This window comes from Sorex fumeus, unplaced genomic scaffold (assembly GCF_029834395.1).
Source record: "Sorex fumeus unplaced genomic scaffold, SorFum_2.1 ptg000012l, whole genome shotgun sequence".
NCBI classification, from domain to species: Eukaryota; Metazoa; Chordata; class Mammalia; order Eulipotyphla; family Soricidae; genus Sorex; species Sorex fumeus.
Genome location: NW_026606069.1, coordinates 2,090,604 through 2,108,578, shown reverse-complemented (window position 1 = coordinate 2,108,578; position 17,975 = coordinate 2,090,604). Strand labels below are relative to the sequence as shown.

Sequence of the window (17,975 nt, the reverse complement as noted above, 5' to 3'; positions counted from 1 at the left end):
GGAGTCCAGGAATTTGTGGGGATATTTAAAATGTAGAGTGAGGACAGCTAAAATGAAGACCTGGCAAGGGGAATCTGAGGTTTCCTCTTTCATTATTAAGATGTTGTTATTAAGACAACATTAAAATGACTATCAAAAGGTATCTCAATTCTAATAAGATTTGATCTACAAAAATTGTGAGACTGATTCTAAAATTCACTCTAACAGTCAGTGGACCTAGGGTACTCAAAACAACTTTGAAAAATAAGTGCAGAGATTGAGGAATCACCCTAAGTGATTTCAAAAGTTATTATCAAGACAATAGAATACTGTGTATTACTATACAAACATTTGGCTACATCTTGTAGCCAAATAAGTTACAAGAGACTATGAAGTGCACAAATCCTATCGTCCTGTTATATCTGGTTGAAGCAGACCACTGATGCTGTAACTTTTAATGGACAATAAGCTCCATGTCAGGAAGATTGTCTTACTTAATGGAGTGGAGGAATCTGAGACGGAGTCATCAACACTTTTATTGGCTCTTGTTAAATCTACAATACCCAGTTTGCATTCATACTAATCCTCATAACCAGTCTTTCATTGGTCTCCTTACAGAAAGAAATGTGCTCACACCCCTATACTGCTTTCTGGGTGCCGTTGAAGGAATGGGGTGTTCACTGACTAGGATTCTGTGTTCTCTTTTGATACTCCATTTCAAGGGTTAGGAACTTGCATTTACAGCCCATACACTACTGCTGCCTAGTGGGAACACTATGCAAGTAGCCAGAGCTCTGTTTTTATAGGCTTCATTCCAAATCCCTCCACAAACAGTTGGTCCACAACATAAATCAGATCTGGTAAGTATTGTAAACCATGGTGCCCACAATAATTTTTTTTTAATCAGGTTTGACATGTGGGAGGGAAAGGGCCTGTGGAGAGAAGGCAAAGTCTATATTAAAGTGGAATCAAGAACTTAGATGCAATCAGGAAAAGAGCAACTCTTTAAAATAAGAAGAGTTCTGAGGAAGGGGGAACAAAGAGAGTTTGGGGAGTTTGGAGATGAGGAACTGTAAATAGTGGAGAGCAAAAGTAATAATTACAAAGCTGTCATTCTTCGTGAAAAAGACGGCATTCCGAAAGTGGGCCTATTTCAGATTCACAAATAAATCACAAAGAGTTGACAAAACCTTAATGACTTTAAAGTGAGACACAACACTCCTCACTAACATTCTCCTAAAGAAATATTTTTTAATCATTCTCTTAGCAAATCATTGATAGAAAGAAATATCAAATGAATGATTGAGGGCCTGCTATAGGGGCAGGCTTAAGGGGTAGTTGGAAAGATTGGAAACAATGGTGGAGGGAAGATGTAATGGTTGTGGGTTGGTGTTGGAATATTGAATGCCTCTGCCAAACCATCATGAACAAATCCGTAAACCACAGCACAAAGGCAAAATGAATTAATTAAATGGCAAAAATAATATTTTTAATTTAGAAAAAAAGAAATAAGAAGACCTTCTTGGACAATGACCAGAAGGGACAGAGAAACAGGAAGTTGTTCTAAGACAGTTAAATAAAAGTTCATGGCTGGAGCGATAGTACCACGGGCAAGGCATTTGCCTTTCACCAGGCCGACCTGGGTTTGATCCTGGGCATCCCATATGGTCCCCACCTCAGGAGTAATCCCTGAGAGTAAAGCCGGGACTAAACCCTAAGCACTGCCAACAAAACAAAACCTTAAATTAGAAGATCACCTGAGGATTATTCATAAGCAATACAAAATAAATTATTTAGTCCTGGTTTGGGGGCAGGGTTTGGGGGTCTGTGTGGAAACATTCAAAATATGGTGGTGGGTAGGTGTAATGGTGGTGGGATTGGTGTTGGAATATTACATGTATCAAATTGTTGTGAACAACTTTACAAAAGTAAAATTAAATTTAAAAAATAGATACATAAAATAAAACATTGTTAAGAAAAAAGAAAGATCAGCTGAGAACTCTCAGTAATAAACTGGGGGATCTGAAATAAAAATTCAAAGTGCCTATGGTTCATTTTTGGATTTATTTTCAATTTTCAAAGCTCACTAGTAAGGAATCCTTTCCTAAATTAACTTAGGATCAGTCCTTTTCTCATCCTAAAAAAAGTTGGATAATTTAAAAGCCAACTTTCCAATTGCCTACATCTTCCAGGTTGTTTATAGTTCAGTCACAAAACTAATCAGATTCCTTTGCCTTTAATTCTGTTTGGACATTCCTTCCAATTCCTCGAGTTTTGTCGGGGGGGTTTGTTGTTGGTAGTGATGGTGGTGTTTTGTTGAGGGGGCCACATCTTGCATTGCTCAGAGTTTGCTCCTGACTCTGCACTCAGGGATCAGTGGCTTTACTCAGCGAACATTATGGTGTGCCAAGAATCAAACCCAGATCCTCTGGGTGCATGGTAAAGGCTCTCGCTCCAGCCCAGTCCTGCAAGTTTTATAGAGATCATGCTCTCCACAAATTTAAGGCGGACGAAGATTTGTGGAGATGTGGGCACAATATATGCCACTTCCCTTTGGAACAAGCAATACCTGGGAACATAACCAAGAGCCGTGGGGTGCAGCTGGAATTCAGAGTCTGAAGTGGCTGACTCAAGTGCTTAAGAATCTTTACCTTTTGGGGATACTGGGAACATTAGTGGTGGAGGATGGGCACAGGTGGAAGGATGGGTACTCGATCATTGTATGACTGAAACGTAAGCACAAAGTTTGTAAATCTGTAACTGCATCTCATGGTGATTCATTAAAAAATTTAAATAAGAAAAAAGAAGAAGAATTTTCACCTTTTGGGCCGGAGTGAAACCGGGAGGGCGTTTACCTTGCACGCGGCCTGTACCTTGCACGCAGCCAACCCAGGTTGGATTTCCGGCATCCCATATAGTCCCCCAAGCACTGCCAGGAGTGATTCCTAAGTGCAGAGCCAGAAGTAACCTCCTGAGCATCACCACGTATGACCCCCCAAAAACCTTTACCTTTTGTTTTTTGGCTTGGGAACCACACCCAGTAGTGCTCAAGGCTTACTCCTGGCTCTATTCTGAGATCACTCTTGGTGGTGCTCAGGTGACCACATGAGGTCTAAGCCACATTGGCTCTGTGCAAGGCAAGCACCCTATTTGTTGTACTTTCGCTCCAGCCCGTATCATTTTTCTGAAGACAAAAGTGGTAAAATGAGCCTCTGCTGAAGAGACACTTGGGTCACATAAATAACCTTATAATTAATCTAATAATCTAACCAATAGCATTTTCCCATCTCTCTTCTACTAACATGTCGGTTTTCCTTTGGGGAGTTAGGTCCTCAATTGACGTGGCTAAATAAATGCTCTGTGTAAACCAAACTACCTCAGTGTTTTCATGGGCACACAGGAAAACTGTCCTGTGTGCTCTGCACTCAGGAATTACTCCTGGCGATGCTTGAGGTGGGTCATGAGAAATGTTCTGGTCAATGAAACGCAAGCAGAAATGCTGCAAATGACCTGAAAACCATCTCTCCCGCCCTCCAGTCCTCTATCAGTGCTGACATAAGAGAGGTGACTTATCATGATCTCAGACAAGGAAGCAAAACAGGGTCATGGAGTTACCACGTAGAAAAAAAAAGCACATTACAGAGACTCCTCACTGTGAGCAGCCCGGATCTGAGCAAATTCCATGCTGGAATTTGCATGAATGGAAAGTGAAGTGTTGCTGTATTAGCCAAGTCCCTGGTTCCCAAAAGTTTACGGCCTACTCTGGGAGATAAGATATAAACCGTTAAAGGAAAAACAACATTAAAATAACTACTTCTGTAGTATTCTGAGCATCTGTCGTGTAATAATTTATATAATCCTGAGTATAAACAAGCCAGGTAGGAAATATTTATTATCCCCAGTGTGGGAAAAAGAAACTGCGGCACTGCTTGCTTTAGTCACTTGCTCAAGAGCACATAGCTAGAGATCGGCAGATCTGGGAATTGAGCCCAGATTAGTCAGACGCCAGAGTCTACATTCTTAAATATTCTCTGCTGTATAATACTAGGCAGTTGATATTTTTTCAATGCCTATTTGTTCAATAAAAGCAATAGCAACAACAACAACAAAAAAACTGACAAACACTAGCAGGGTATATGAAAACGTGTCTATTTTTCTTTCTTTTTGGGTCATACCCAGAGATGCACAGGGCTTACTCCTGGCTCTGCACTCAGGAATTACTCCTGGCGATGCTTGGGGGACCACATGGGATAGTGGGAATCAAACCAGGGTCAGCCGCACGCAAGGCAAACGCCCAACCCGCTGTGTTATCACTCCAGCCCCAACATGTCTATTCTTAAAACTAATCACACATTATGTAAAGTTGAGACACATCTGCAGAGAAATCGTGTGCACTGCACTATGTTATTCAACCTGAGAAGCCAAGGAAGAGAAAACAAACTGGACAGTGAATGGCACCCATACTAGCCTGAGAACTTGGGCCACTTTCATTCTTAACCAGTTTAAGTTTCCTAACAATCACAGGAAGTATATTCTCTAATCTTCTCTCCATCACAGAGGAGAGGGTAGCACAGCGTGGCAAAGACTTGCTTCTGCAGCCAGTAAGAAGCTAGACCAAGATCCACATCCACACTGCCTGGTTTCCAAGCCCATACTCTCCCTGCTAATCTGTCACGGTTTGTGACTCAGCATAAAGAGCCCAGCATCTGTCACAGGGATTTCAAATGCTGCCGTTTCTGGCCATACGACTCCTGTCTTATTTCTCTTAGCCTTAATTTCCTTATCCCCAAAGTGGTGCTTGTTATTTATATTATCATTTTAATTATCACTAGAGAATGAGACAAACAAAAAAAGTGAAGAAAGACATGATCCATGCAAGCACACAGAGACAGAAAATCCAAAGATGTAGGTCAGCCACAAGAAATGACTCAATTCATCTGGTCAGCTAATTGTAGTCATGGCTGGACAAAAAAAAAAGAGTTTGTTCATTATTGTTTCAGGAATCTTTCCATTGGTGAGCATTTTCCTGGCCTATTTAGGTAATCCTTGCCCATGATAACTCTAGGATCCTTCTTTTCCAACTTCAGTTTGCTAGCTTCATTCTCTTTCGTTCCTATATTTCATCTAGAAAATCCCATTGGATAATGCTTTTTATATTTTTGGCAAAGGACCTTTATATTCTTCAAAGAGGAGCTCCTAAAAGGCAGCTCATATAGAGAAGGGACCACCAAGTAAAGGATGCTTGAAGGACCCGCTCGGGATGGGAAATGTGTGCTGAAAGTAGACTATAGACCGAACATGATGACCACTTAATACCTGCATTGCAAACTACAACGCCCCAAAGGAGGGGGGGGAAGAGAGAGAGAGAGAGAGAGAGAGAGAGAGAGAGAGAGAGAGAGAGAGAAAGGGGATCCACCTGCCACAGAGGCCGTGGCAGTGGAAAGGGTGGGAGGGGGATTGGGGGTTGGGGGAGACCAGGGGGGTTGGTGGGAAGGATACTGGGAACATTGGTGGTGGAGAATGGGCACTTGGTGGAGGGATGGGTACTCGATCTTTGTATGACTGAAACATAAGCACAAAAGTTTGTAAGTCTAACTGTATCTCATGGTGATTCATTAAAAAATAAAACTTAATTAATTAATTTTTTAAAAAAAGGGAGCTCCTATATAAAATGGATGGTGAGGGGGGCTGGGAGGGGCAAGGGGGGGCGAACTCAACCTTTCTTGCTGACTAGGATCACTCCTTAGCATAATTCCAAGTTACCAAAAGATCCTCTTCATACTGAGGATGAAAATGGTATGAAATGAAGAAAGTGAAGGAGACAGCATGTTTGGAAAACAATAGACACCATTCTCAGCAGGGATGTCATAAAGAATTTCATGGAGCACTCATGAAATTCTTTCACTTGGTTACTTGACATCCCGCTATTCATTGTTTAAGACCTGAAAAATATACTGTACTTGAAATGAGCACAGGAGACACAGGAAGAAGAAGCCATTCATTATTATTATTATTATTATTATTATTATTATTATTATTATTATTAGTGAATCACCATGAGATACTGTTACATACTTACAAACGTTCATGTTTGCATTTCAGTCATACAGTGATCGGTTACCCATCCCTCCACCAGTGCCCATTCTCCACCACCAATGATCCCAGTACCCCTCCCACCTTCCCACCCCCTCCCCCTCTCCACCCTGCCTCTGTGACAGGGCTTTCCCTTTTGTTCTCTCTCTCCTTTTGGGTATTGTGATTTGCAACCGAGGTATTGAGTGGCCATCATTTCTGTTTAGTGTGCTCATATGCTAGCTTACCTCAGCATTGGATCATACCTGACAGAAGTGCTGGATTTGTTGTCATTACTAATTGCATGATGGAACTGAAATGTTTTCCCACATATTCTGCTTTCTAAAGTAAGCAGCTGCTTTGGGTTGATTGAAGAAAATCAGTCCAAACAGTAAAGTAAATCAGGGTAAATGGCTATAAAAAAATGACAGAAAGGAAACTTAACAAGTCACTCTCATCTCTTTTCTCTACGGCATCAAAGTCAATTTCTTTCTTATCAATCTCTTCCAAATGCAGTCAGCAAAACATATAGTTCTAATTCTTTTTTGGGGGGGGGGGTATTTTTAACTCCTCAGTGAATGTTTTTCTTTTCTAAATTCTAAGCCTAGTTCTTGCCAATTGCTTTCCTTTTCAATTTTTTTTAATTGAGGTGGGATGCCACACCCAGCTCTGTTCAGGGGTTACTCCTAGCTCTGGGCTCACGGATCACTCCTAACAGGGCTCAGGGAACTACATAGGGTGCTAGAGATTGAACCTGAGTTGACCGTGTGCAAGTAGGGTGCCTTACCTGCTGTCTATCTCTCTGGTCCCACCAATTCCTTTCTAATGTATTCAAAAGCACATACATGTCTAGTCTCACAACAAGATGGCATTTCAATTAAATCCAATTTAAAAATTATGAAAAATAGAAGACATCGGTGAACCCAAAGAGCTCGATTTAAGAATGTGCAAAATACTTGAATAGTCACGTCACGAAGAATATAGAAATACATGAATAATAAATACATCAAAGTGTTCAAGGTTAGTGCGAGCCGAGAGCGAGCGGTCGTGGGCGCTGTGGTTGCGTGCACCGCCTCGTGGGTTCCGAGCGACCTAGCGGACGCCGAGCGGGCGAAGATGTCCGAGTACATCCGGGTCACGGAGGAGGAGGAGGACGAGAACGACGAGCCCGTCGAGATCCCGTCCGAGGACGATGGCACCGTGCTGCTGTCCACGGTCACGGCGCAGTTCCCGGGCGCCTGCAGCCTGCGCTACCGGAACCCCGTGTGGCAGTGCATGCGCGGCGTGCGCGCGCCTGGTGGAGGGCATCCTGCACGCGCCCGACGCGGGCTGCGGCAACCTGGTCTACGTGGTCAACTACCCCAAAGAAAACAAAAGGAACATGGACGAGGCTGATGCTTCGTCGGCGGTGAAGGTGAAAAGGGCCGTGTAGAAGACGTCTGACCCCATCGTGCTCGGCCTGCCCTGGAAGACCACCGAGCAGGACCTCAAGGAGTATTTCAGCACCTTCGGGGAGGTCCTCATGGTCCAGGTAAAAAAAAAGATATCAAGACTGGTCACCAAAAGAGGGTTTGGCTTTGTGCGGTTCACGGAGTATGAGACCCAAGTGAAGGTAATGTCCCAGCGACACATGATTGATGGACGGTGGTGTGACTGCAAACTTCCAAATTCTAAGCAAAGCCCGGATGAGCCTCTGAGGAGCAGGAAGGTGTCTGTGGGCCGCTGCACCCAGGACCTGACTGCCGACGAGCTGCGGCAGTTCTTCTGCCAGTACGGGGAGGTGGTCGATGTGTTCATCCCCAAGACCTTGGGGGGGGGGGGGGGCGTTTGCCTTTGTCACATTTGCAGATGATCAGGTGGCCCAGTCCCTGTGTGGCGAGGACCTGATCATCAAAGGCATCATCAGCGTGCATATCTGCAACGCGGAGCCCAAGCACAATAGCAATAGGCAGTTAGAGAGAAGTGGAAGATTTGGTGGTAATCCGGGTGGCTTTGGGAGCCAGGGCGGGTTCGGGAACAGCCGGGGCGGCGGGGCGGGGCTGGGCCACAACCAGAGCAGCAACATGGGGGGCGGGATGAACTTCGGCGCCTTCAGCATCCACCTGACCATGAGGGCCACGGCCCAGGCCGCCCTGCAGAGCAGCTGGGGCATGATGGGGATGCTGGCCAGTCAGCAGAACCAGTCGGGCCCGTCAGGGAACAACCAGAGCCAGGGCAACATGCAGAGGGAGCCCAACCAGGCCTTCGGCTCCGGGAACAACCCGTACAGCGGCTCCAACTCGGGCGACGCCATCGGGTGGGGGTCGGCCTCCAATGCGGGCTCCGGTAGCGGCTTCAATGCATGGACTTCAGCTCCAGCATGGACTCGAAGTCGTCGGGCTGGGGCATGTAGGCTGGGCTGGTCAGTTAGACGCTAGAGACTGGTGGGAATTCAAATTTTTCTAAACTCATCGTAAATATATTGTAAGATACATATGCACTAAGAATTTTCAAAATTGTTTTTTTTTTCGGTGTGGAGTATATTCAGGAGTATTTTTGACATCTTTCATTTAGAAAAAGAAGAAAAGCTAAAGGAATTTTCTAAGTTTTGTTACATAACGGGTTGAACTCTTGAGTGTTTGAAAGTGAACTGCTGTTAGCCTGACAGGTAAACCAACACCACAATTGCTATCAAGAGGCTTCTCCTGTAATTATTTTATCCCTGGACTTGTCACCTGAATTATTTGCATGTTCAAAGTGGAACCCATTGGTTAGAGCTGCAGTCTTTCCTCCTCCTTTTAATTTGAACCCCACCATACAGATTTTCTCCGTAGGAAGGTCCCTGGAGATCTTGGTGTTGCAATGTTTGGTTCTTTTCTTTCTGTTCATTTTCTTACCGCTTGTCTCCCCTCATATGCGAGAGTACGATATGAAGCCTTCATTTAACCTCTGCAGTTCATCTCATTTCAAATGTCTGTGGAAGAAGCACTCACTGACAGGAGTGCTGTACTCACTGCGCCGTGGGGCTCCGTCCGCTGCTTTGCCCACGCACGCAAGAGCTCGTCCCCACGCCGCCGGGCTGCGTCTCTGACAGTGGGTGTCCCATTTTTATCCGCTACTCTTTCTTTCCTGGAGGCGGATCAACGCTGTGACGGCAAGGCTGTGCTGTGGACCAGAAGGCTGTCTGAACTTCTGAAACCTTGTGTGGGATTGATGGTGGTGCCGGGGCATGAGACGCTGGTATGAGCGAGGACAGGAGAGCGCGTGCAGAGACTTGGTGGTGCATAATGGAGATTCTTTAACTGGGCGAGATGTGTCTCTCAACCTGTGGCTTTGGTGCGAGAGTGTGCGGAGAGCCATGGTAGCAGATAACATACATACGAATGTTTCTTGCATTCAAAGAACATACACGTCTGTTGGAAGACTTGAAGTGAGTCTTGCTCTTAGCAAACCAACGTTAGCTGAATGTGTTAGTGACACGATACTGGTATGCCCCGCCCCCTTGTCAACTGCTGTGAATGCTGTATGGTGTGTGTCCTCTCCTGCTCCTGATCTGTTGGTGTGGTCATGTGGCCTGGCGCTGGTGAGCTGAGCTTACGTGCTGTACAGGAGTCTCGGAGCGGAGTCGCCAGTGGGGGGGGGGGGGGAAGCGATCCTGGGGCCTGCCCACCCCGAGGATGCGGTTGGCGGTCTTGTACCCTGTGCTTGGATGCTTTTATAAGAGTTGCCAATGTTGGAAATTCTGAAATAAAACTGATTTAAATAAAAAAGTGTTCAAGGTTAAAATCTAAAAGTCCAATAATTTTATAGTTGGTGAGAATGCAAGCCACTGGAATCCTCATAAATAGGCAGCAAATGTGATGGTGGCAAATTCCTTAGAAAATTAAATGTACATACATACTTAGCAACTCCATTTGTATTTCTCCCTAGAAGATATGACAGCATATGTATACACAAACTGTATAAAAATACACATCAGCTTTAGAGAAACTGGAACTCATCCAAACATTTATCCACTGGTTAGTGTACAAATTGTGATAAATCCCTGTAATAGAATGCTTCTCCCTGATACAAAAGAATTATTCATGGAATTCTATAAATACTTTTATGTTCTTTTCTTTCATTTTAGTGTTGGGTCTCAGAGCTTACTTCTAGCTCTGTGCTCAGGGACCACTCCTGGTGGTGCCTTGGGGACCACATGGAGTCCTGGAAATTGAACCCTGGGCAGCTGCACTATATAGCTCCAGCCCCTGGGATTCTATAAACCTTATACTGGACACAAGGCAGCATACTTTGTAATTAGAAATACATAAAAATGCAAAACAGATTATGGTATAATAACCCAGGCTACTTGCTCCAGTCTAGGATTATTTGGGCAAAGAATGACTAGAAAAGCATATAAAAGAACTTTCTGAATAATAGAAATGTTCTAAATTTTAATTGAGACATTGATTACATCTAGGAGTCTCAGTGAATTTTTCACATTATATGTAAGCCACTTACTTTTTTTCTATTCCTCAGCCAAAGAAGGCAGAAAGAAAGAAAGAAAGAAAGAAAGAAAGAAAGAAGAAAAAGTGTACGTAATAAGCCCACTAATATTCTCAAGTTATCTCAAAGATTTGTAATAGTAGTTGGACCAAAGACTAACCGAAATAAAGATAAGACTGTAATTTGAGATACCAAAGAGTAATGAATAAGACTTTGCATATGAATTATTTAGAATGGGTGAAGGACAACTAGAAGGTGAAGGTAACCACCAGATTCTTGGTTTGAGACAATTAGGTGGTTTGTGGTTTCAAATCCATAAAAATACAGAAGTTGAAACTTTAATTGATATGTGAGGGGATGAAAACGATTACATGTTTCACATATGGTTGAGGTGACCCTAAATTATGCAAGTTAGGTCTGGGTAAAAGTTAGATATACTGTTTCACCTTGGATGGAGGAGGAATAATTTCCCATAATGTCTTGGTAGTTATCATCACACAGATATCATAACACAGATAGAAAGGAGAGGAGGTTGTCTAGAAAGAGAATGTAGTGAAAGTGCAATTAAAGAACTGATATGACAGAGCCTTTAAAAGAGTCTATAGACCAAGTAGAGAAGATATGGTTGACAAAGAACACTGACAAATAATGCCTAGAGATATCTGAGTAAGGCTACCTGAGGAAGGGGAAGCAGCTGACACAGACAAAAGAACTATGCCTTTGATGAAACATTGGGTTGGAGAGGATAGGGTGGGTGGGTTTAGCTCCAGACAGTTTCTTTAGGTTGAAAGATGTCAAAGTTTTACAGCTTTGAGCTGGGAGGCCAGACCACCTCCTGAAAAAGACACAGGGGAAAAACGAATGGATTTCACAATCACTAAAGTAGAACAGCAGAATTTAACTTTTAAAACTTGGATTAAAAGCTTGAGACTGTATAGGGTAGGCGCCTGCCTGGCACACTGCTGATCCTGGTTTGCTCACAGCACCACATATCATCACCCAAGCACAGTGATCTCTGAGCACGGAGCCTGGAGTGGCCTGAGCATACCCAGGTGATGCCCCAAAATAAAAACAAATAACAACCAAACAAGGTTGATAAGGTCTCTGGCAAGTGTTCAATGACAGTTGGAATCAGTGCCTTGATTTTTTTCATAATAACAACCTGTCTAGTTATGCATTTTCTTTTCTTCTTTCTTTAATTGAATCACCAAGAGATAAAGAGTTGAAAAGCCATTTATGGTCAGATTTCAGTCAAACAGTGTTCCAACACCAATCCCACCACCAGTGTACATTTCCCACCACCTGTGTCCCTAGTTTCCCTCCCGTCACTCTTCCCCCACAAGCCTCTCTCTACAGCTGGCAATTTCCTTCTTTCTCGCTTTGCCTGTTTTTCCCCATCTCTGTCTGTCTCTGTCTTCCCCCCCATCTATCCCCCTCCCCACTTTTGGGTATTATGGTTTGAAACACAGATACTGAGAGGTTATCCTATTTGTTCTTTTACCTATTTTCAGCCAGCAGTTCTTAGAGTGATCATTTCCAACTATCTTTGTCAGTGCAATTTTCAATTGCATAATTTTATGCTTATGCCCAAGCTATAAAGGAGAATGGTTGGGTTCATATAACATCATAACATCATGGATATACAAAAAGTTTCAATTAAAGAGTCAAAATTTTAGAGAATGAATAAAATTAGGTACCAAGGAGAGAGGAGAAGGACAGGAGGAAGCTGATGGACAGAAGAGGACAGGTACAAATTTGGACAGGAAGATCAGGTGCTGTCACAGCACAGGGTTGTTGGAAGTCTTTGAACCAGCAAACCAAAAAGACCAAAAGATTTGTCAGAGAGGGAATGTCTGCGTTGATTATTTCAGCAGATCCAGCATTTGGAGAAAGGAAATGACACAGGTATCAGATTGCTAAGGTAGAGTGGAGATCACAAAACCAAAAGTCTAGGATATTAGGTGAGTCAACGACAAGGATAATGAAGTTTTATTGATGATAGCAGATGCTGGAGAGCAAAACCATGCCACAGTTTTGATAGTCCAGTCCAGTGAGTAAGGCTGTTTCCAAACCACCACATAACAGCGGTGAGCAGGAGATGAGAGTAGCATAGCCAGCTGGCAAAGAATGGGAAAAGAATTGATGTTTGGACAGCAAATCAACCCCAACAACCATGTTAAAAAAGCAGAGAGATGCAGAGAATCCTCCACTTAAGAAGACTAAGAATGAAATTTTGTTCTTGTTTCAGGGGGAGCAGATCTCAGCCTCATCAGGAAAGGTGGGTGAAGGTGAGGAAGTCGTAGAGTTGGCGCTGGACTGAGATGAAAGAAAGAGAGAGGGTGAAGAGTAAGGGCCCGGTGAGGAGTGCTGCTTGGCTGTGGAAAGTCAGAGGGTGAAGGGTAAGGGCATGGTGAGGAGTGGTGCTTGGCTGTGGGAAGTCAGCTCCTATTCTCTGCCACTAATCACTGGCCTCAATCAGTGTGGAGCGAACGGTAGTAGGGGCCACAGCAGAGTATATAAAACTAGAATATGAGGGAGATACAGAACCACTGCCCAACTGCAGCTAATCGTCTCTTCATACACTGCCATTAATCAGTCAACAAAAGGGAGTTCTTAGTCTCAAATGAGGTTGATGAAAATAGTTGATTACCTAAACTTCTTTACAGGTGATAAAATAATAGAAAAATTGCAACTGAGTAGCCAATTCACCATATTATTGTTAAAGACTTTGATATAAAAATGAAAATAAGAAAATAAAGACTAATATAAAGGCTTGTCGACCAAGTGATCTTTAATTGTTTAAGGGCAAATCCTGAGCATGTCATTTTCTTTTCTTTTTTTTTTTTTGTTGCTTTTTGGGTCCTACCCAGCGATGCTCAGGGGTTACTCCTGGCTTTGCACTCAGGAGTTACTCCTGGTGGTGCTCCGGAGACCAAATGGGATGCCAGAAATCGAACCCAGGTTAGCCGCATCCAAGGCAAACGCCCTACCCCGCTGTACTATTGCTTCAACACCCTTAACATGTTATTTTCATTTCCTTTTAATTTCACTTCCATTGACTATTCCAGAAAACAAGGGATATACTGCTGAAATGGTTTTTTATTGTCAAAGTTCCTGGCTTTTACATTGCTGTGTAGGCTGTAATTAATTGCCTTAGTGGCCTCCTGGTCCTAGAGAGAAATATGAGAAAGGGGCTTACTTGACTGGTATTAGTCAGTGGGGATGCACCATTCATGACAAACATTATCCATATCACTCATGTGTCTGACAGATATGTGATTGGCAGCTAGACTGAGCACATTTCAGCTGCAGGATTTATCCCAAATTTGATTCAATGATTTCTGAGATAAAAGCATCATAAATATCTTCAAGCAGTCACTAGAAATTGCCAAGGCAGTAAAGGAGAAATTATTGAATTATCGATTCTGATACTGGACAAACAGCTCCCATAAAAAAGCTGGGGTAGCCATCCTTATATCAGACCACATTGATTTCAGAGTGAGGAAGGTCATAAGAGACAGTGAAGGCCATTACTTATTGATCAGAGGATCTGTACAACAGGAAGAACTTACAATAATAAATGTATATGCACCTAATGAGAGACCAGCAAAGTACTTAAAACAACTACTCATAGATTTGGAAAAAGACATCAATAGCAACACAATACTAGTGGGAGACTTCAACACTGCTTTGTCACCTCTTGATAGATCAACCAGACTCAAGCTTAGCAAGGACATACTTCATTTGAGGGAAACAATGGAAGAAAGGGACTTAGTAGATATATACAGGACACTTCATCCACAAAAAGCTGAATACACATTCTTCTCAAGCGTACATGGAACATTCTCCAAGATAGACCACATGCTGAGCCACAAAACATGCCTCCATAAAATTAAGAAGGTAGAGATTGTATCAACAATCTTCTCAGACCATAATGCGCTGAAATTAGAAGTAAATCACACACAAAAACAGAAAACTAAATCAAACACCTGGAAATTAAACAGTGCACTATTGAACAACGAGTGGATTAGACAGGAAATCAAAGAGGAAATCAAAAGATTCCTAGAAACGAATGAAAATGAGAACACGAGTTACCAAAACTTATGGGACACAGCAAAGGCTGTGTTAAGAGGAAAGTTTATAGCTCTACAAGCATTCCTCAGGAAGGAGGAGCGAGCACACATAAGTAACCTAACCTCACAGCTTAAGAGCTTGGAGAAGGACCAAAAAAAGGAGCACAACCCGAACAGGAGAAAGGAAATAATAAAACTCAGAGCAGAGATTAACGAGATGGAAACCCAAAAAACAATCCGAAAGATCAATGAAACCAAGAGCTGGTTCTTTGAGAAAATTAACAAGATCGATAAGCCTCTAGCAAAACTCACAAAGAAAGGGAGAGAGAAAACCCTAATAAACCGAATCAGAAATGAAAAGGGGGTCATTACAACAGAAACCACAGAAATTCAGAGGATCCTCAGGGAGTACTTTGAGAAGCTTTATGCCACGGAACATCAAAACCTCGAGGAAATGGATAAATTCCTAGACTCCTACAGACTCCCAAGGCTGAACCAAGAAGACCTGGAATACCTGAACAGACCTATCACCATCAAGGAAATTGAAATGGTAATAAAAAGTCTCCCCAAGCACAAAAGTCCTGGCCCGGATGGATTCACTAGTGAATTCTTCCAAATCTTTAAAGAGGACTTACTCCCGATGCTCTTTAAGCTCTTCCACGAAATTGAAATATCAAAAACACTTCCAAACAGTTTCTACGAAGCAAATATCACACTGATACCAAAAGCAGACAGAGATACCACAAAGAAAGAGAATTACAGGCCGATATCCCTGATGAACACAGATGCAAAGATCCTCAACAAACTACTAGCAAATAGAATCCAACTACTCATCAAAAAGATCATACACCATGACCAAGTAGGATTCATCCCAGAGATGCAAGGATGGTTTAACATTCGGAAATCAATCAACATAATCCACCATATCAACAAAAGAAAAGATAAAAAGCATATGATCATATCAATAGATGCAGAGAAAGCATTTGATAAGATCCAGCACCCCTTTATGATGAAAACCCTAGCCAAAATGGGTATAGAGGGGACCTTCCTCAACATAATTAAAGCCATCTACCACAAGCCTACAGCAAGCATCATCCTCAATGGGGAAAAACTGAGAGCCTTCCCTCTAAGATCAGGGACGAGACAGGGATGCCCACTCTCTCCACTGCTGTTCAATATAGTACTGGAAGTACTTGCAATAGCGATTAGGCAGGAAAAAGATATTAAGGGCATTCAGGTAGGAAAGGAAGAAATCAAGCTCTCACTATTCGCAGATGATATGATACTCTACTTAGAGAACCCAATAACGTCCACCAAAAAACTCCTAGAAACAATAGACTCATATAGTAAAGTTGCAGGTTATAAAATCAATACCCAAAAGTCCATGGCTTTCCTATACGCAAACAGTGAGAGAGAAGAAAGCAACATGAAAAAAACAATCCCATTCACAATTGTGCCCCAGAAAATCAAGTACCTAGGAATCAGCTTAACTAAGGAAGTAAAGGACCTGTACAAAGAAAACTACAAAACGCTTCTTCAGGAAATAAAAGAGGACATGAGGAAATGGAAAGATATCCCCTGCTCATGGGTCGGGAGACTTAACATTGTCAAAATGGCAATACTACCGAAAGCATTGTATAAATTCAATGCAATCCCTATAAGGATACCCATGACATTCTTCAAAGAAATGGAGCAAACACTCTTGAAATTTATATGGAACAATAAGCCCCCACGAATAGCTAAAGCAGTTCTTGGGAAAAAGAAAATGGGAGGAATCAACCTCCCGAACTTCAAACTGTACTACAAAGCAGTAATAATTAAAACAGCATGGTACTGGAACAAAGGCAGAACTGCAGACCAATGGAACAGGGTTGAATACACTGACATCTCTCCTCAATCATATGCTCATCTAATCTTTGATAAAGGTGCACGTAATGTGAAGTGGAGTAAGGAAAGCCTCTTTAATAAATTGTGTTGGCATCACTGGACGGCTACCTGCAAAAAAATAGGCTCAGAACTCTGCCTAACACCATGTACAAAAGTAAGATCAAAATGGATTAAAGACCTCAACATCAGACCGGAAACCATAAGGTACATTGAAGACAAAGTTGGCAAAACCCTCCATGACATTGAAGCTAATGGTATCTTCAAAGATGCCACGCCACTGGCCGAGCAAGTGAAAACAGAGATAGATAAATGGGACTATCTTAAACTAAGAAGCTTCTGCACCTCCAAAGAAACAGTGACCAAAATACAAAGACAGTCTACAGAATGGGAAAGGATATTCACCGAATACACATCTGACAAGGGGTTGATATCCAGGATATACAAAATACTGGTTAAACTCCACAAGAAGAAAACATCCAACCCCATCCAAAAATGGGGCAATGAAATGAACAGAAACTTTCTCAAAGAAGAAATCCGAATGGCAAAAAAGCACATGAGAAAATGCTCTACATCATTAATCATCAGGGAGATGCAGATCAAAACCACAATGAGATACCATCTCACACCTCAGAGACTGGCCCAAATTCAAAAGAACAAAAGCAACCGATGCTGGCGTGGATGTGGCGAGAAAGGGACACTCCTTCACTGTTGGTGGGAATGTCCACTGGTTCAGCCCTTCTGGAAAACAGTATGGACGATTCTCAAAAAATTAGAAATTGAGCTCCCATTTGACCCAGCAATACCACTCCTGGGAATATATCCCAGAGAGGCAAAAATGTATAGTCGAAGTGACATCTGCACTTGTTTGTTCATTGCTGCCCTCTTTACAATAGCCAGAAACTGGAAGAAACCTGAATGCCCAAGAACAGATGACTGGTTAAAGAAACTTTGGTACATCTACACAATGGAGTACTATGTAGCTCTTAGAAAAGATGAAGTCATGAAATTTACATACAAGTGGTACAATATGGAAAGTATCATGCTAAGCGAAATGAGTCAGAAAGAGAGGGATAGACATAGAAAGATAGCATTCATCTGGGCGATATAAAGTAACAAAGTATGAGATTAATACCCAAGAATAGCTGAGATCAGCACCAGGAGGATTACTCCATAACTTAGTGGCCAGCCGGGTATCCTAGAGGAAAGGGCTATTCAGATAGAGAAGGGAGCACCAAATAAAGGATGTTTGGAGGATCCTCCCAGGAGGGGAGATGCATGTCGAAAGTAGACTATGGACTGAACATGTTTGCCACTCAATGCCTCTTTTGCAGACCACAACACCCAAAAGGAGAGAGTGAACACAGGGGAATGCCCTGCCACAGAGACGGGGGGATGGGGGGATGGGGGTGGGAGGGATATTATCCATGGTGGTGGAAAATGGGCACTGGTGGAGGGATGGGTATCTGATCATTGTATAATTGAAACCAAAGCACAAAA

The 17,975-nt window shown here is 42.7% G+C and overlaps 1 pseudogene; it reads left to right on the top strand.

The window, feature by feature from the left end:
- Nucleotides 1-7,167: 7,167 nt before the first annotated feature.
- On the top strand, nucleotides 7,168-8,443 carry LOC130020411 (TAR DNA-binding protein 43-like; annotated as a pseudogene).
- The last annotated feature ends 9,532 nt before the right edge of the window (nucleotides 8,444-17,975 follow it).